The sequence below is a fragment of the Elaeis guineensis genome, chromosome 12, assembly GCF_000442705.2.
Source record: "Elaeis guineensis isolate ETL-2024a chromosome 12, EG11, whole genome shotgun sequence".
Classification (NCBI taxonomy): Eukaryota; Viridiplantae; Streptophyta; class Magnoliopsida; order Arecales; family Arecaceae; genus Elaeis; species Elaeis guineensis.
In genome coordinates, this window is record NC_026004.2 from 43,452,133 (window position 1) to 43,472,703 (window position 20,571).

Below are 20,571 nucleotides of genomic sequence, written 5' to 3' on the forward strand. Positions count from 1 at the left end.
ACTGAGATGGATGTCTATAAGTCGCATCGGATAACCTGATCTTTGTTGCACTGGAGGAACCACCGGTTGTGGTTTCCATGAGAAATTCAGATGATTTCTCCATCCTGGATTGTACGTACTAGAATAAGGGTTGTTTCCTGGTCTATGAGTAATTTGGGCTTGATGGACTTATTCTTGTACATATTCAAGAAACTGTGGTGCAACTAGACAATCATTCACACAATGAGTGGGGCTCGAACACAATGCACATATATCTTGCATCTAACGGGATGGAGAAGATGACTGTCCTATACTTAATAATCGATTTAACTTTTGGGACAATTCATCTACCTTATGATGGATATCTATGGCATTTTCTACTTCATATATTCCACCTCTCTTTGGGTTTAACATGGGTTTATCTCTAATGGAGGCAGACATATGATGTAATAAATTTTTACTTAAAATTTCAAACAGTTGCCATGCCTCATCCTCACTTTTCAATATGAATGTCCCACCACATGATGCATCGACCATTTGTCGATGTCTTTCAGATAGCCCATCATAAAAATATTGGATTAGCTGCCACTTGGGTACAACATGATGGAAATATTTTCTAATAAGATCTTTTAACCTCTCCCATGTTTCATGAAATATTTCTCCATCTAATTGGGAAAAACTAGTTATGGCTTTTCTTATTTGATTAGTTTTTCTTATTAAAAAATATTTCTTGAGAAACTCTCCTTGTAGCTGGTCCCAAGTTGATATAGTCTTGGAATCCAAAGTATGTAGCCAGTATTTGGCTTTGTCCTTAAGTGAGAAAGGAAATAATTTTAACCTAAGGGCATCATCGGAGAAGTTGTGAATCTTGACAGTTGAGCATATCTCAAGAAATTCTTCAAGATGTTTATAAGGGTCCTCGTTACTAAGTCCATAAAATGAAGATAACATTTGGATTATACTAGACTTAATTTTATATTGGGTGGCCTCCACAGGGGGCACTTGAATACAAGGAGAATAGGTATATGTAGAAGCAGTAAAGTACTCCTTCAACTGTCTAGGTGGATCATTCTCCTAATTTCGTTCCATATTTTTACGTCTGTTGGCTCTAAAGGTTCTTTCTATTTCTGGATCAAAAGGTTAGATTTCTGGTCGTAACGATCTACGACCGAGCATACACCCTATAATTATACTTTAGAGCACACACAAAAAATTTTAGCTATATATATATATATATATTTAAATTTAAATAAAGTGAAAAAAAAGTGAAGGAAATCTAAAGAGAAGAACCTAAGAATCTTAATTCTATGAGGAGGGAGAAATTAGTTAATATTTAGGTGTTAATTACAATCAAATTAAACAAGCATGTACTTTCTATCCTAGGGTTAACCTAAATCTATACAGCTCCTAACTTCCAAGGTCGCCTTTGAGCACTCCAAGCTCAAGACTGACTAACTGACTTGGCCAGGTAAGTGTAAGATGTGGGAGGTTCCCTGCTCGTTGCTTTTCTTAGACACCAACTGAGTTGGCCAGGTCAGTCAACGGAATCAATTGAAAACCACTTTCTTTAACCACTTGCCTTAGACATCGAGCAATTAACCAATCTGCACTCGGTTCAACTTTAGAGCTTTTTTGTCCTATTGAGCTCGAAATTTCTAAGGCTGACGTCTAGTTGATTTTAAAATTAAGGCTTGGTTTAATGCAAAATGAAGGATATGATTTTTGGGCCAAGGAAGGGTGATCAAATCTCCACCTTATCTGATTAATGGGTTATTGTCCTTAAGATTAATTATGGAGATGAAATGCACAAACCAAGATGTCCAATTTTCATAATTAGCATGCAGTCAAGACTAAATTAAATCAATTTGTTTCTCTTTTTAGATTTTATTATTAAGTCTCTAATTTTCTAAATGGCTTATGAGGTGTCAATGTAAAGATAATTTTTTTTAAGGCAATTAAAATAAAAAAAAAATAATTATATTAAAAGTTAACTCAAGAATATAAAAAAAATATACTAAAGCAATTTAGCAAGTAAGCAGATATTTATAACAATTTTTTTTTTTATAAATCCAGAGAAAAAGCAAACAAGTAAATAAAGTAGTTAACTAAAAAGACTATAAATTAAAGAAAGTAATAAATTTTTTTTTTAAATACCAACCATGCCAAGATCCCCAGCAACGGTGCCAAAATTTGATGCGCATCGTCAGGGCACCAAAAATAAACCCAATTCTAATTTATTATGTAGTTAGGGTGTGAATCAGGATCGTTTCCACAGGGATCTCGGATAAATATTTATAATTAATAAAAGAAAAAGAGGATTGATTTTAATTAATTATTGAGAAAATAATAATTTAAATTTAATTTATGAAAAAAATTGAATAGGAAAGAAACCTCAAAAATTCAGAATCCACCATGCAAAACAGATTCTATTTTCTTTTACTTTTATGTCGCAATGATGAGATTTGTAATTAAGAAGCAGCGTAATTTACCTCGGATAGGTATGAACTGTATCTTTGGATTATGGCTCATCCAGATTTTATGATTAAGTCTCTAATTTTCTAAATGGCTTATGATGCGTGTCGTCAGGGCACCAAAAATAAACCCAATTCTAATTTACGATGTAGTTAAGGTGAATCAGGATCATTTCCACAGGGATCTCGGATAATTATTTATAATTAATAAAAGAAAGAGAGGATTGATTTTAATTAATTACTAAGAAAATAATAATTTAAATTTAATTCATGAAAGGAAATTGAATAGGAAAGAAATCTCAAAAATTCAGAATCCACCATGCAAAATAGATTCTATTTTCTTTTACTTTTATATCGTAATAATGAGATTTGTAATTAAGAAGCAGCGTAATTTACCTTGGATAGGTACGAACCGTATCTTTAGATTATGGCTCATCCATCCAGAGTATAGATTACCTTAACTCAACTACCAGTTAGAAACTCGAACTTGAAATGTGATGATCTATCTTTCCTAATGCGTACCGTATCTGTAGATCACGGCATGTCTGTGAAAAGTATAAGTCATACACGTCGAATCCAAACCTCTAAAGAAATAAGAAAGAATATCAAATGAATAAAGAAAAGCATAAAATAATTCTTTATTTCATTGCATGGAAAATAAATACAAGATAAAGAAAATAAATCTGTGTTGTAGGCTTCATCGTCTTTTCGAGTTGGAGGAGTCTAGCCTTCCATGGAACTCTTGCGTGCTGACATTCTGGGGTTGAGCAGATGAATTGTTTGGAAGGTTGGAGATGGAAGAGGGGGGGGGGTTGGTGTGTGATGGATGGTGGAAGCTTTTGGATGTTTGGAGGGCTAGGCTAGATGAGAATGATGGGAGAAGAGATGGAGAATGGCGGTGTCCAGCGCGTCCCCCCTTTTGCTCCTATGGTTTCTCTTTAAATAAAAATCCAAGCCGCATCCATATCGCATCAAAAACTTTCGCACCATGTTCTGTGTGAAGATTAGCCTAAATTCAACTCGCGTAAACAGCATCCAAAGCCAGAAAATCATTCCGCAAATTCTGTTCTGCATCCACGTCAGTTCCGCACCTTACCAGCACTTGATCCCAAAAAGTCACGTGCCATGCCTCTTTTTATAGTTAACTTCCCAACACCAAATCGCATGGGTCCCATCTAAAAAGTCCATTTTTGTCATGTGAACTAGCTTTCTTTTAAATCACTGGGAGGGCTACGTGCAAAACCATGCATGTTTCATGCTTGCATACCATCTTCATAATACCATAGCCCACAAGTCAAGTGCTATCTACATGCCAAGTCTTGCATTAAATTCATGCAATCTGCTTAGTCCATCAGGTGTTGTGATTATAACTTGGATATACACCTAATCAACTTGGATTCGAGCTCAGACTTGGTCACATAGTTGATCTATAATTAAGCCTTTATACTTGATAATTCCTAAAAAATATAAAATAATAGAGATTAAATAGCATAGGTATAATATTTCTTGTGGCATAATTAATGTATTGATCATGCAGTTAGCTGAAAGAATTTCAAGTAGACGGTGATTGCTGATTCCACCATGGAGGCAGAGTATATTGCTGCATCGAAAGCTGCGAAGGAGGTATTTTGGTACAAAAAGTTTGCTGCAGAGCTTAGACTGATGTCATCGGATGCCATCTCTCTTTATTGCGATAATAATGGTGCCATAGTCCTAGCTAAGGAGCCACCATAGCCCTAGTTAAGGAGCCAAGGTCTCACCAGAAGTCTAAGCATATCGAGCGGTGATTCCATCTGATCTGTGATTACCTTGAAAAGAGTTATGTCGAGGTTAATAGAGTCGACTCCATAGACAATATGGCAGACCCACTGACAAAGCCATTAGGCTGGTAGAAAATTGAAGCCCACCTTGAGAAGATGGGACTTAGATATGTAGCCAACCGGCATTCGGTCAAATGGGAGTTTGTTAGATGTGTGCCCTAGATGCCATATTGGCTGACACATTCCTATACAAATGTAAGGGCAAATTTATAATTTTGACTATAAATGAATAAAAGGGTTATTCTACCATCACATTATGTACATTATGTCTGTGATACATCCTTTGAGTTAGTAGGAATGTTAATTCATATTTTCAAGAGTTGAAAATTTAAGGCATAACTAACTCATAAACAGCTTCTGACCATAGGATCATCACGAGGATGGTGATCGATCTGGAAGGTTGGTGTACGATCACTTTCTTAAGATAGATGTGTCTTGAGTCTACAGTGTAGAGACACCAGAGTAAGAGTACAGGTATTCGTTGAGAACGAGAGTATTGAGCGTGACCATCTCGAGCAGTCATAAGAAAGTCTACCTTCTCATCGATGACTAGCTCGATGCTGCAGCTGTGTGTCTAGTTCTTTGACCTAAGGTACATTGATAGTTCATCTTGAGTGTGTTATAGTTTGACTACACCATAACTCGATCTCCTAGCCATTCAAAATCTTGAGGTGTATGTTGGCTGTAGCATATTCATTGTAGGAACCAGATTGCACCAAGAAGGGATCTATCAACCTCGATAGACGAGAGGAGTAGTCCTATGATGATCGAAAGATCGAGTCCTTAAGCCCATGGCCATGGCAGAGTGAAATAATGAAAAAAAGTTTTCCATTAAGGTTTTACATTGGACTTAGATCGATCGATTGATTCATATGACTGATGTTGGATTTGATGAGTTCACCTTAACCCTAATTCAGTCGGGACTCATGATAGAGGAACTCAATCACACAGGTAGCTGCACCGAGAGGTTCATCTTCATTTTTGATGGGTTGCCACCATATACTTCTAGGTGTCACTGGTGAATTTTGAGAGCAATTAGGATGATCTTGATGATCAATCATTCTAATTGTCTAAATCAGAAGAGTTTTGGTCTATTGAAAGAAGTTTCGATGATGTCGATGATGAGATCATGACATGTCTCATTACCATACAAAAATGAACCTAACTGAGTCACACAAATAAGAGTTAGGGTCTAGATGTCATCAATTAAGCTAGTCCAATTCGATTGATTTGGATTAGATCCAATTCGATTGATTTGGATTGGATCCAATTAGGTTTAAGGAAATCGTGCTAGCACATGATTGAGCCTAACTTTCTCCTCGTATAATCTTTTCTATCTCGACTAAGCCAAATATGATTTGACTCATCCAGAGAACCTTGAGAAGGTTTTTCTTAATCTGACTAGAGCCAGTCTAGCTCAAAAAAGTTTTATCTTAATTCATAAGATAAATTTAAGACAACACCTGCTAATTCCTATCACCTGCCATTTCCGTTTTAGGACATCGGTCAAACGTTGACTTATGGATCTTGAACTGAAGGCCACTTGGCAAGAGGTAATTGGAGAATTTTTGTAGAGTGTCTACCTGCTAAATTAGGCCTCAAAGTGGGCACCAAGATCAAATTGGGCGTGTGCCCCAAGTGGATAAGGATAGAGTCCTATGAGATAAGGACTCTATGCCTTGATCGACTCAAACTGTTGGGCACCAATCTCACTGTGTTTATCCAGTGTTGGTGCCAATAGTAGGAGGATTTGGTGGGGTTCTTATCTAATATGATCAGATGATATCACTCTATCAATTAAAATTTTTTCAAAATTAATTGAAATTTTTTGATTGGTCGAATGATGTGGCACTACATGGCGCAGTAGGGTCTATTTAAACCCTGTCTGCACCTAGGGTTTAGAGAATCTGCTCAATCCCCAGCAAAAGCCTGATATCTCTCTACTTCTCTATTTCCCCTCTAGTCCTCTCTCTCCCCTCTTCATGTCCATGAAGTTGGGCATTCATCTGGTGCTTGTCCAAGGCGTGGTGGCTCCCTGATCAGAAGGCTGCAGGGATTTATCGAGAAGCTACTGCTCCAGCTTCAGAAGATCTTTTGAAGACCTTTCAGATCAGATCTAGATCTGATTTTTGGAGCAAAGATTTATGAGGAGAAGACAATCTAGATCTTACTTGAGTGGATATCAGTAGAGGCCAGACGACTGCATGGCTATTTTAGAACCTCGGGCGTTGCTGCGATCATCTACAGGATAACCTAGTTACCCTAGAGGTATTCCTCTAATCCTTAAATTTTTGATTTAATTTTAGATTAAATATCAGATAATAAAAATTAAATCTAATAGATCCTAGATCTAAAATATCATAGGATAATTTTTTTTTAAATATTTTGCCCCAGATCTCATTAGATCTGGAAGATCCTACAAGGAAAAAGATGGTTTTTCTTTCAGCCACTACAATGGGTTTCGTGTTTGATCTAATCAAATCTGATTCTTATGGGTTCACTAGATTGTGTCGGATATTCTACCTGTCGAACTTCATAAGTTTCACATCAAAGGCATCAGTTTCTTCACCAAGATACTCCTTGTTTAAAAAAAATACCGAACAACTTTTATTCTTTAGCAAGGTAGAAGTAATATCTCCTAGATTCTTTGAGATTACCCTACAAAATAGTATATATAGGATCAAGAACTAAGCTAATCGATCTGTAAATGCTTAACATAAATTAAACACTCCCAAATCCTAAGATAAAAAAGTAACGACTTGTGCCTAGTCCATATCTCATATGGAGTTATTGTAACTAATTAATTTGAAATTCAGTTTGGAACATGACAAGTAGTCTCAAGAGAATAACTTTAAAAAGAGACTGATAGACTTGTGAACCCCATTATGGATCGAACAATGTCTAACAAAGTCAATTCCAATAAGAGAAAATCCTATTCTCTTTTAGATATGTCAAAAAACTCACTGAAAGGCATTCTCCTCCTTGGTCTAATCGAAGAGTTTCAATGCTCTTCTCAATTCATTTTTCTACCTTATTATGAAATTATTTGAATATTTTAAATAATTTAAATTTATGATAAACATGTTCATAGATCCAATACATCAATATGTATCAGACTCAGAACATCATTGGCTCATTCATCTCTTCTAGCTAAAGGTGACTTGATCATCTTACTAAAGAGATAAGATTGACAAATTGATAATGATTCATAATCATTGACTTCGAGAATTATCTCCTATTGATCCTATTCCTATTTATATGATCAAGCCCAAATTGCCAAAGGTAGGAATCCATGACATAATCTACTCTAAGGAGTTTATTTATTGTATACAGTACACTAACAAGATGTGTAAATATCATTTTTAGTTATCCATATGATTTTGATATCATTCATAATGATATCACAAAGTTATTAGACAATAGTGACAATCACTAAAATGATATTATTAGAATTAAAAATAGGCTCGATGATTCCTAAAATTAGGATTGGAACATAACTTCCATCTCTAATATTCAGGAATCTCTTGTTGTTTTCAATCTTTTTACTAATCTAAAGTCATTGCAATAATTTGCATGGACTTTTAATATCCATTATCTAGGTAGTAGTGTCATAGATAGAAAAATCACAAGGTGCTATCATATAAGTAACTTGTCCAGCAATCCTTTACTGATTTATCTTCCTTAATCTGTTCGGATCAAAAGACTCGATCAGACTAGGTTAACCTTAGACTCCTTTGTCAGTTCGGGCTCCTCAGCCTAAGCATGACTCTTTTGCACCTTCTTTTTCTTTTCTCAAAGGATTGTTGTCCTACTGAAGACACATCTTCAGAGGTGCGAAAAAACTCTTTCAATATTTGAAGGATTTCCTCTCACTTGAGCATCATCAAATTCACAGCTAAATTCATGTTCTTCGTTGCTCTCAAAAATAACACATGGTGATATGATCATTTGGCCATTTCTAATAAGTGCCTTTGATCACGTCATATGTGTTGGATGTGAGAACTTTAGGTGCTAGATCCATAATCATATTTAGGATCCATTTGTGCTCTAGAACTATTTACAACTTCTGATACAATCTATTAAAGTTGGATCCTATTATTGAGTTTCGATCACACAACGGAAAGTAATTTTTAAAAATTTTAAAATCATACAAATCAGTAGTTCTATCACATAAAACTATCGAGCCGGAATTCAAACCCTAGAATCACCTTACCGATATCGATCAAAGTAAAAAAAAGCATGCATGGGGATAGAATTTTATACTTTTATTAAAATAAAAAAGTGACATGTTGGTGTTCTCCATAAGACTCTAAGGTAGAAGTTCTCCAATGGTGATCCACATGGGAGATGGCCAAGGTTCTTCCTAACCAGTGTGCTGCCATAGCCTTATCTTCTTAAAAACACTGCCAGCTTCAAACTTGCATCACGATCACACCAAAGCCTAGTTGCTTTCGATCTTGCCACCAAAATGACACTAATAAGACACTCTTCAGATGTCATACAATCTAAGATTTGATTTTGAGCTCTAACACTTAGAAAAACCAAACCCTCAGGCACTCAAGCAAGACTTGCTGAAAATCTCACCACCCCTATAGCAAATTTTGCCACTCAAAATTCCCTCTTTTTTTTCTCATAATTTTTCTAAAATTTTTTCTATATTTATCACACCCCTTCTCTCTAATTTCACCCAGAAACCATAGCAAGAAGCCATATGGGGCATCCCTTATAAATAGGGGACCAGGGGATGTCTCATGGGATGAAGGGGCGCCAACCTTTGGCACTCCAACTTCCCATGTGCCAAATAAATTTACCAAGTAAATTTTTGATAATACAATTACTTGGAGTAGAATAAATCTTAGTTTTCTATGTGCCATAAAAAGTTTAATAAATTTTGGCATCAAAACATTGGATTTTTTATCAAAAATTTTAGGCAACGCATATTAGTTAAGAGCCTTCATTAAGAAAGACTCTCCACTTCACATGCCATAAAGTGGTGGGCGGTATTTATTTTTTGTTGTGACTTCTTGTGGGTGTAGAGGAGTCCTTCATCACTTGAAATTAATCTAAGTTGGATAACGATCCAATTTAAATTGACCCAATGCCATTAGGTCAAAGCCAACTGGTCTAGGTTAGCTCAAACAATTTGATCTAAACCAATTTGGGAACTTGGGTTAATACAATGTGCTAGCATATCAAATTAACCCATAAAATTTATATTAAACTCTATTTAAATTAGACCAAGATCAAATCCTAAAGTGTGTGACCCATTGGGTTCCAAATCCAGTAGTGGACCAAGATTTTCGACGTAATCCTAACCGAATGAGATTAGGTCATCCGAAGAGTCTCAATTCTCTTGGACTCTTCCAAATTGACTCCAAAATTAAACTCTTTTAATTTTGATGAATCCACAAGTCAAGATTAATGTCTAGCAATATATCATGATGATCCAAAATATTTAAAATTTTGATAAAAATTATCAAAATACCCTTCAGTGGCAAGTTCCTGAGTAATTCAATCCTTCAGTCAAACAACATTCCAAATGAGCTGTAGGTATGAAAATATATCAAATCTAATCACTTATCATTATGTATCTCGATCAGAAGGCGATGTTCAGTTAATGAGATATTAGAAATTTTTTTCTAATTATCATCCTGCTTTGGCCAAAGATCTCCAAAATCACTATCCTCTGAGATCACATAGGATGTTCGCTCCTCTTATTAGGAGTGATTAATTCCTTATTGATCACTCATAACCTCTATGCACTCTTCACTATATCCAGAATACCCCACATAAGGATCAGAGAACTAAGTTAGGTAGTGAACCAAAACATGGATCCAAGTACATAAGGTACCATGGTGACCTCAAGTCTAAGGATCACATACACAACTCTCACTAAAGAAACATCAATTGACATGTAAATAAGACTCCATCTGATACTCTCTCGTAGGTCAATTCAGTGAACTCATTCTCTAATGAACACCCATATCCTTGTGTTGCCCAGCTATGCAACCCAAGAGGGAGGGGTGAATTGGGTTTTAAAAAATTTAAGCTTAACTAATTACTTATGAAAAGTATTTGTTAAAAGCTTGATGAATGAGGAGAAAGACTTTAGTTCAAGATTAATTACCTAAAGCAAGAATGCAAGGATATAATAAAGAAATAAAGAGAAACAATAAAGCACACCACAAACACAAGGATTTATAGTGGTTCGGTGCCAACCTTGCACCTACATCCACTCCCCAAGCTCCTACTTGGGAATTCCAATCCAATATACTTGTATTCAACCCGAATACAAACGTCGGAACCTCCGACACTAGCTATCCCAAGCTAGTCCACTTGTTTCTCGGGTACAAGCCAACCCAATATACTCCGATTTCAGGTTCGGATCAACCTTCCCTTGTTTTGGAAATCCTCCAAAAATAAGAACAATTACTCACAAAGAGTAAGACAGTTTAGAGCATAAATAAGTACAAGAATAGCTCCTTAAATGAGCGAATATAATATTAAATGCACTTTACTCAAATGAAGAATCCCCTTTTGGATTTCCTCAAGGTGGATGAAGAGTTGAATGAACGCTTGAGGAATAGGTGAGCTTTGATTGAAGGCTTCTTGAAGGCTTTGAAAGAGCTCTTGATCAAGGTTGAAAAGTTGGCTTGAAAAACCTTCTTTTTGAATGCTCTTGAATGCCCTTTTGAACGCTCTTGCTTTTCTCTTTCAAAATCTCTTGTATGTCTCTTGTGTATATTGTAGATCTCTTGTATCTCTCGTGTATATTGTAGATCCCTCTTTTTGTTTTTCACCTTTTGAAACCTTTTATAGCTTTAAGAAACAAGGGAAAACATATTAGGCAGAAAAAGAGCCGTTAGAGCATTTAACGTGAGCATTAAAGGCAACTAAAACGGGCAAAAAACTAGTCGTTGCGGATAATTCCCATCTCAGGGGTCGACTCATGAGTCGACTCATGCTTCAGGGGTCGACTCATGAGTCGACCTTTGTTGCAAAAATCAGAGATTTGGGTTTCTGGATATTTTGGCCCAAAACAGCAGAAGTCGACTCATGAATCGACTCATGCCTTGTGGGTCGACTCATGAGTCGACTCACAGGTCATGCCAAGCCAAAAAACCAACGTGCCAAGGGAAATTTTAGCGTGCCAAGCAGCTCATTTTGCCATGAGTTGACTCATGAGTCGACTCATGCACTTCAAACATTCATAACTTCAAAAATATAAGTCCAAAAATAATAAAATTTTCACCAATAGATTACAAATCATTTGTTCTACCAAATGATACTATCAAATCAGGATTTTAGTAAAATTATGATTTTGCCCCTGAAGAGCATAAAGATTTTTTCAAATAAAAATATTTGTATCCCTTCAATCTACTTTGTAATCATCAAAATTAATCTAGGAGCAACAATCTCCCCCTTTTTGATGATGACAAAATACTTGAACAAAAGCATTTATGTGAATGCATTATAGATTTATATGCTTGAAAAGAGTATGATTCTTTTGGCATGTGATATAAATGGTCATATGCAAGAATAGTTTGCCCATTTGCTTAAAGATTTGAAGATATGCTCATTGGATTATGTGATTTTGGTATTAGAGCAGAAAACTTATTTTTGTTATCAGATCAAGCTGTATTTTGAAAATTTGCTCATTCTCATTTGATTTTAGTTTTAGCATCAGAGCAAAAAATAATTATATGTGCCAAAGCATGTTTAAGAGTTGATTTGGAAAGTGTATTAGATCATTTTGAGTTTAAGATGTATCAGAGCAAGAGAAAAATAAATTTTGCAATGTATCAGAGCAAGAAAAATAATTTTACAATGTTATCAGAAAAAAAATTTTACAATGTATCAGAGCAAGTTAAAAAAAAATTTAAGATGTATCAGAGTAAGTTAAATTTCTTAAGATGTATCAAGGCAAGTTGAATTTCTTAAGATGTATCAAGGTAAATAAAATTTCAAAAGATGTATCAGAGCAAGTTGGAATTTTGAAGTATATCAGAGCATATTTAAATTTTTTAAAGCAAATCAGAGCATATGTAAAGAAGTAATTTAAAAGTTACTTATTTGCATTGTACTTAGCATTGTATTTTTGATATTGTTCTTTAAATTCTCCAATTCATTCATTAATTTCTCATAATTTGTAGTTTTGCTTTTGATGGGTTGCTTTTTCTTTAATTGCTCATAATTTATGGTTTTACTTTTGATGGATTTTTTTTTGTTTAATTTCTCCCCCTTTTTGACATCATCAAACATGGTTAACTCCTCCTTTTTCTGAAATATTCTTTAATTTCTCCTCCTTTAGAGTTTATCACAGATGTTTGCTCCCCCTTAATACAGTAATTATTAACAGCAAACAACAACAAAGAGAAGACAATATTTCAACAAGGAGAATATATATAACTAAAATATGATCGACATCATTACAAAAGGTAGAAATATAAGTAAAAGATGATACCATAAAACCATAATTGTTTCAATACATAGTTCATAATATAAAAGTCAACCAGCTAATTGTCAATACATGGCCCCAAAATACAGATCTTAGAACAAGACACTAACACCTAGGATCTAGTAATGATCATGACAAGTCATGGATCGGAGTCATCAGATATGGGATGAGAAGCTGATGGATCTCGATCAGAAGTGCTCCTCTACCCTGTCTGCCTCTGGCATGAGCAGGAGAGCGAGATGAACTGGGAGGCTGAGAACGCTGAGAGGCTAAGGTCTGAACAGAAAGGGTGAGTCTGATGGAATCAAGTACGTTCAGTGCTCTGGAAACAGACTGAAGTAGAGCAGTGAACTGAGTGGATGCATGCTCACTCGATCCTCGGATCTCTTTCCTCAGTAACTCATATCCACCCTTCAGTGCTCCTCTGAGCCTGCCAGCCTCTGCAGTGAGGTCTGTGACCTCAATAGTGGACTCCTGTGGCTGAGGATGGGCCAAAGCAAGGACTTGCCCCTGCAAGTCATGAACTCTGCCAGTCAGTCTCCAGATGGTGTCCTCAAGCTGCTGAATCCAGATGGACTGATCTGATATCATCTGAAACATAGTGGATATGTGGGGAGTCATGGTCTGATCAGAAGAAGTGGCTACTGGTGCAAAAGTAGTACTGCTCCACTGACTAGATAGCAAAGAGGCCACACGCTGTGATATCTGCTCGATCTGATCGTCAGCCAGTCTGAACTCTGATTGAGGTGCTCTGCTCTCTGGCTGATACACTGGTGTGGGCATCCTAGTAAACTCTGAAGGGCCAGCCTCTGTATCAGGAATGAACTGGATATTTGGTGATGCTGCCCTGAAGTCATGGATAGGAGATGATGGACCTTCTTCTTCAGCTCTGTCTTCAGTTCTGTCTTCAGCTCTCTCCTCAGCTCTCTCCTCAGCTCTCTCTTCAGAGCCCTTGATCCAACCACCATCAGTCTTTGTAAATCCCATTCGGTGCAGGGTGTGTTGGTTGAAAGTGTCCACATGAGAGAGCTTAGTAGAAGCCTCCCCCTCACAGCTAACTCCAATCCTCCTAAATACTCGAGTAAGGGCCATACCAAAAGGTAAGTGTGCCTTGGATCTGTTCAAAGTCTCTCTCATGGCCTCTATCATAAGTGCAGGGAGGTTCAGGGGGGTCTGAGTGATGACATGAAACATGATACAAACATCTCTGCTGGAAAGTAAATCATGCCTACCACTCCTAGGAAAGAAGAGCTTCGTTACCATCTGATGCAGTATCCTCATCTCAATGGATAAAATCTTTGCTTCCAATTTCTTTAAACTCCCTGAATAAGTTCCCCCTAGAATAACACTGATCCCCTCTTCTTTTACTGGGAGTTCCATATAAGAGTAACCCTCACTAGGCAAATGAAGTATTTCTCCCAATATACTAGAATCCAAGCAAATATCAATACCCTTGACTGTTGAAGTCACTGACCCATTTCCATAATGTAGATTCTGGTAGAATTCTCTAACTAGGTCAACATAGGTGACTTCCTTAAGGGAGCAGTAGAAACCCCATCCTTGGTTTTTAATCTTGGTTGCAAATGTAAAATCCTCTTTTTCAAAGAACCGAAAATCTATATTCTTCCCGGTTTCAACTTTTCTATCAGATAGAGGATTCTTACTGAGGCTTAGGGAGGATTGAGAGGGACCTTGAGCAGATACTGAAGCTGGAGTGGGAGCAGTGGAAGACTGAGCAGCTTGCCTTTTCTTTCGGACATTTTCTTCAAGCTCACGGACTGACTTTCTTCTTTGGGGAAGCTTCATCTTCGGAGCCATATTCACTACAGTAGCAGGCAAGGAGACTTGGAGGAACAAGTGAATGAGTGGAGGAGGGATCACAAGAGAGTGAAGAGGGATTTTGGTGGAGAAAAGAGGTGGATTTGGGAAGAACGGTGGAGTGCTAGGGCATGCTCCAATCGTGCCAAACAATGGGAGAAAGCACAAAAATCCCTTTCCAAGGTGGCGATTTTTGGTGGAGAGGAGGGAGAAGTGCCTCGAGCTAGATCCTTGGATTTGGAGCAAAAGGAAATGGGGAAGTCAGCTTTTGGAAGGAGGAAGATGAAAGGATGGGTCAGCTCACGAACAGGATCCCATATAAAAATAATGAGCCCGTGAGAAGTTTGAGGAAATAACAAGTTTGCCATTGAGTCGACTCATGGGGGTCGACTCATGAAGTTCAGAAATTCAGAAAAAATATGAATAAATTTCAGAAAAATTTGAAATTTTGGGAGGAGTTTTGCTCAAAGATAAGTTTTTAGAATGATAAACTTGAGCTTTTGGGACCAGGATAGATGTTGGAAATTGAGCTCTAAGAATTTTTGACATCATCTTGGAAATTGAGAAAAATTTAGGCATATGGATCAAGAATTCCTAGATTTCTCCTAATTTCACAGAATCTATCCTCACTAAGGGCCTTTGTAAAGATATCAGCTAATTAATTTTCTGTGCAAACATATTCAAGAATTATATTTTTGTTTTGAACATGTTCTCTTATAAAATGATGTCTTATTTCAATATGTTTGGATCTTGAGTGTTGAATTGGATTTTTAGATAGATTTATGGCACTTGTGTTGTCACATCTTATTGGTGTTTCATTAAGTTTGATTCCAAAATCTTCGAGTTGTTGCTTAATCCATAAGATTTGAGCACAACAACTTTCGGCTGCAATGTATTCGGCCTCAGCCGTAGACAGTGCCACCGAATTTTGTTTCTTGCTAAACCATGAGATTAGGTTAACTCCAAGAAATTGGCAGGTTCCACTTGTGCTTTTTCTATCTAATTTACATCCAGCAAAATCAGCATCTGAATATCCTAATAAATCAATTTGTGAGTCCTTAGAGTACCATAACCCTAGAGTTTGAGTACCATTTAAGTATCTAAGGATTCTTTTAACAGCATTCAAATGAGATTCTTTAGGATTAGATTGATATCTAGCACATAAACAAACACTAAACATGATATCAGGCCTACTTGCAGTTAAATATAATAATGAGCCAATCATACCTCTATAGTATTTTAAGTCTACACATTTACCTTCATCATCTTTGTCAAGCTTACATGAGGGACTCATTGGTGTGCCAATTGGTTTGCAGTTCTCCATTCCAAATCTTTTGAGTAGTTCCTTGGTGTACTTGCTTTGGGTGATGGAGATTCTCTCTTTTGATTGTTTGATTTGGAGTCCGAGGAAGAAGGTGAGTTCTCCCATCATGCTCATCTCGAACTCCCCCTGCATAAGCTTAGCAAAGTCTTGACAAAGGGATTCATTAGTAGACCCAAAAATTATGTCATCAACATAAATTTGTATAACTAGCATATCATTTTGATTTCTTTTAATAAAGAGGGTTGTATCTACATTACCTCTTGAAAAACTATTATTTAGTAGAAATTTGCTTAGCCTATCATACCATGCTCTAGGTGCTTGTTTTAATCCATATAAAGCTTTATTTAATCTAAAGACATGATTAGGAAAAGCATGATTTTCAAATCCAGGGGGTTGTTCTACATATACTTCTTCAACAATATATCCATTTAAAAATGTACTTTTAACATCCATTTGAAATAATTTGAATTTCATAAAGCAAGCATATGCAAGTAGAAGTCTAATAGCTTCTAATCTAGCAACAGGTGCAAAGGTTTCATCAAAATTAATTCCTTCTTCTTGATTATATCCTTTAGCAACCAGTCTTGCTTTATTTCTAATTACATTACCATGCTCATCTAATTTATTTCTAAAGACCCATTTTGTGCCAATTATTGAATAATTTTTAGGTCTTGATACTAAGGTCCAAACATTATTTCTTTCAAATTGATTAAGTTCCTCTTGCATTGCATTAATCCAATTATGATCATTTTCAGCTTCTTCAAAAGTTTTAAGTTCAAGATGAGATACAAAAGCATAATGATTAAATACATCTCTAAGTGAAGAATGAGTTTTTACCCCATGCATAGGATCACCAATAATTAACTCCTTAGGGTGGTTGTGAACATACCTCCATTCCTTGGGTAGGTCATTTGTACCTTGAGGTTGTTCTTGAATTTCTTCACCTCTCTCATCTTGTTTGTCTTCTTGATCCTTGTCTTTTGGAGTTGCTGAATCTTTCAGAGTGATCTCCTTCATACCTTCTATTAGTGGATCTGCATCATCAACATCCTCATTTTTTCTTGAAGGAAGATCGTTAGATTCATCAAAAATAACATGTATGGACTCCTCAACTACTAAAGTTCTTTTGTTGAAAACTCTAAATGCTTTACTAGTGGAGGAGTAACCTAGAAAGATTGCTTCATCTGATTTTGCATCAAATTTACCAAGTCTTTCTTTGCCATTATTTAATACAAAACATCGGCAACCAAAAACATAAAAATATGCAATATTTGGTTTTCTTCCTTTCCAAAGTTCATAGGAGGTTTTTTTTAAAAATTGTCTAATCAAAGCACGATTTAAAATGTAACATGCTGTGTTAATTGCTTCCGCCCAAAAATATCTTGGAAGGTTGCTTTCACAAAGCATGGTACGGGCCATTTCTTCTAAGGTTCTATTTTTTCTTTCAACTACCCCATTTTGTTGGGGTGTCCTAGGAGCAGAGAAGTTATGGCCAATTCCATTTTCATCACAAAAATTTTCAAAGTCTTGATTTTCAAATTCAGTTCCATGATCACTTCTAATATTTTGAATTGAAAATCCTTTTTCATTAGTGACTTTTCGATGAAATTTAGTGAAAATATGAAAAGTTTCATCTTTGTGTGCCAAAAAGAAAACCCAAGTAAAACGAGAGTAATCATCTATAATTACAAAACCATATCGTTTTCCTCCTAGACTAGTGGTTCTAGTTGGTCCAAATAAGTCCATATGCAAAAGCTCTAAAGGTCTAGAAGTTGAAACAATATTTTTGGATTTAAATGAAACTCTAGTTTGTTTACCTAATTGGCATGCATCACAAATTCTATCCTTTTCAAAATTCAGTTTTGGCAAACCAAAAACTAATTCTTTCTTAATTAATTTTGAAAGAGAATGCATGCTAATATATGCAAGTCTACGATGCCACAGCCAACTAGTCTCATTAACTTTAGCATTCAAGGATACTAGGCATTGCATGTCTAATTTGGCTAAATCATTCAAATCTACCATATAAACATTGCCATGCCTATGTCCTATAAATTTAATGCCATCGTTAATAGGACTAGTCACAATGCAAACAGATGATTCAAAAACAACTTTATACCCTTTATCACAAAATTGACTAATGCTAAGTAAGTTATGCTTTAAACCTTTAACTAACAAAACATTTTCAATGTATTTGGAGGGAGTGATACCAATGTTACCTATCCCGATGATCTTTCTTTTGCCATTATCTTCAAAGGTGACCATCCCTCCATCCTTAGCATCAAGCGTGATGAATTGTGATTCATCATCAGTCATGTGTCTCGAGCATCCACTGTCAAGATACCATTTCCTGTTTTCTCCTTGGGATGCTAGACACACCTGCAAGCAAAAGTCAAGTTTCTGTCTTAGGTACCCAAGCTTTCTTGGGTCCTTTTGGGTTAGTCAAAATGGTTCCTTTTGGAACCCATATTTTCTTTATAGTTGTGTTTGCAGATTTGTTAATAAGGCATGTGTATGATTTATGTCCTATTCTACCACATTTGAAATAAGTAATATTTGTAGACTTGTTACTTGAATAATTTACATAAATATTCTTCAGAAATTTTTGTTTCTTCAAGGGGTTATAGCCAAGTCCAGCCTTATCATATACAACTTTTTGATTATCAAGAATCATATTTAGTTTGTTTGAACTTAAGGTGAACTTATCTACTATAGGTTTCAGCTTGTTAATTTCATTCTTTAAGCTTTGATTTTCTTGAATCAAGGTGGATTTTTCAATTGAAAGGTTTTCAGCTTGTTTCACTAAGGACTGATTTTTCAATTTCAGTTCTTTATTTTTCATCCCTAGTTTCTTTAATTCATCAATTAAATCATAGAATGCTTCATGCAATTCTTCAAAAGTAAATTCACTAGGGGATTCAGAAGTTACCTTATTTTTGTGTGCCATAAGGCACAGGTTGGCTTGTTCTGTTGAGGTTTCCTCATCGGAGCTTGAGTCATCACTCACACTCCAAGTTGCCATCATTGCTTTCTTTTTGAACTTTTTGGGACCTTTCTTCAGTTGTGGACATTCGGATTTGAAATATCCCAGCTTCTTGCACTCGTAGCATATAAGGGGTTGATCTTTCTCTTTCTCTTTGCTTTGTTCCCCTTTTGTGAATGACTTCTTTCTCATCCCCTGTTTCCTTTTTCTTAGAAACTTCTTAAATCTCCGGGTGATGAGTGCCATCTCTTCATCCTGTTCTTCATCTTCAGTGTCATCCGTTTCATCATCAGGCGAAGCTGTGGATTTGAGGGCAATGGTTCTTTTCTTTTTGACTTCATCCTCTTGATGTTGCTTCATGCTAAGTTCATGAGTCATCAAGGATCCAAGAAGCTCTTCTAGAGGTAGAGTGTTCAAGTCCTTTGCTTCTTGGATGGCAGTCACCTTGGCTTCCCAAGTTCTTGACAATGACCTGAGAATCTTCCTTACAAGCTCACTGTTAGTATAAGATTTGCCAAGACTCTTCAAACCATTAATTATATCAGTAAAATGAGTAAACATAGCAGTTATAGACTCATCATGCTCCATTTTAAACAATTCATATTTATGCACAAGCATGTTTATTTTAGACTCTTTTACTTGATTTGTTCCCTCATGGGTTACTTCTAACCTATCCCATATTTCTTTAGCAGATGCACAAGTAGAAATGCGATTAAATTCATTTGCATCAAGTGCACAATAAAGAACATTCATAGCTTTAGCATTTAATTGTGCCAATTTCTTATCAACTTCATCCCATTCTTTCTCGGGTTTGGTTGACTCCTCACCATCTATAATCTTGGTGAGTGTGTGAGGACCGTTCACTATGATACTCCACATATCATAGTCAAGTGCTTGTATGAATATCTTCATCCGAGCTTTCCAATAGGTGTAATTAGACCCATTGAAAAGTGGAGGTCGGTTGGTAGATTGCCCCTCGGCTAGAGAAGTACCGACATGGGTTGCCATAGATCTTTGGCCCTTTGATTGTTGGATCAAAGAAGGGCTAGAGCATCGGGCTCTGATACCACTTGTTGCCCAGCTATGCAACCCAAGAGGGGGGGGGTGAATTGGGTTTTAAAAAATTTAAGCTTAACTAATTACTTATGAAAAGTATTTGTTAAAAGCTTGATGAATGAGGAGAAAGACTTTAGTTCAAGATTAATTACCTAAAGCAAGAATGCAAGGATATAATAAAGAAATAAAGAGAAACAATAAAGCACACCACAAACACAAGGATTTATAGTGGTTCGGTGCCAACCTTGCACCTACATCCACTCCCCAAGCTCCTACTTGGGAATTTCAATCCACTATACTTGTATTCAACCCGAATACAAACGTCGAAACCTCCGACACTAGCTATCCCAAGCTAGTCCACTTATTTTCCGGGTACAAGCCAACCTAATATACTCCGATTTCAGGTTCGGATCAACCTTTCCTTATTTTGGAAACCCTCCAAAAATAAGAACAATTACTCACAAAGAGTAAGACAGTTTAGAGCATAAATAAGTACAAGAATAGCTCCTTAAATGAGCGAATATAATATTAAATATACTTTACTCAAATGAAGAATCCCCTTTTGGATTTCCTCAAGGTGGATGAAGAGTTGAATGAACGCTTGAGGAATAGGTGAGCTTTGATTGAAGGCTTCTTGAAGGCTTTGAAAGAGCTCTTGATCA

At 36.2% G+C, this 20,571-nt stretch overlaps 1 non-coding gene across 1 annotated transcript; it reads left to right on the forward strand.

Moving 5' to 3' along the window:
• Nucleotides 1-575: 575 nt before the first annotated feature.
• Nucleotides 576-681, forward strand: LOC140853067 (small nucleolar RNA R71). The gene has a single exon (XR_012136145.1). It is a non-coding gene; the product is annotated as a small nucleolar RNA R71 (small nucleolar RNA).
• Nucleotides 682-20,571: the final 19,890 nt, after the last annotated feature.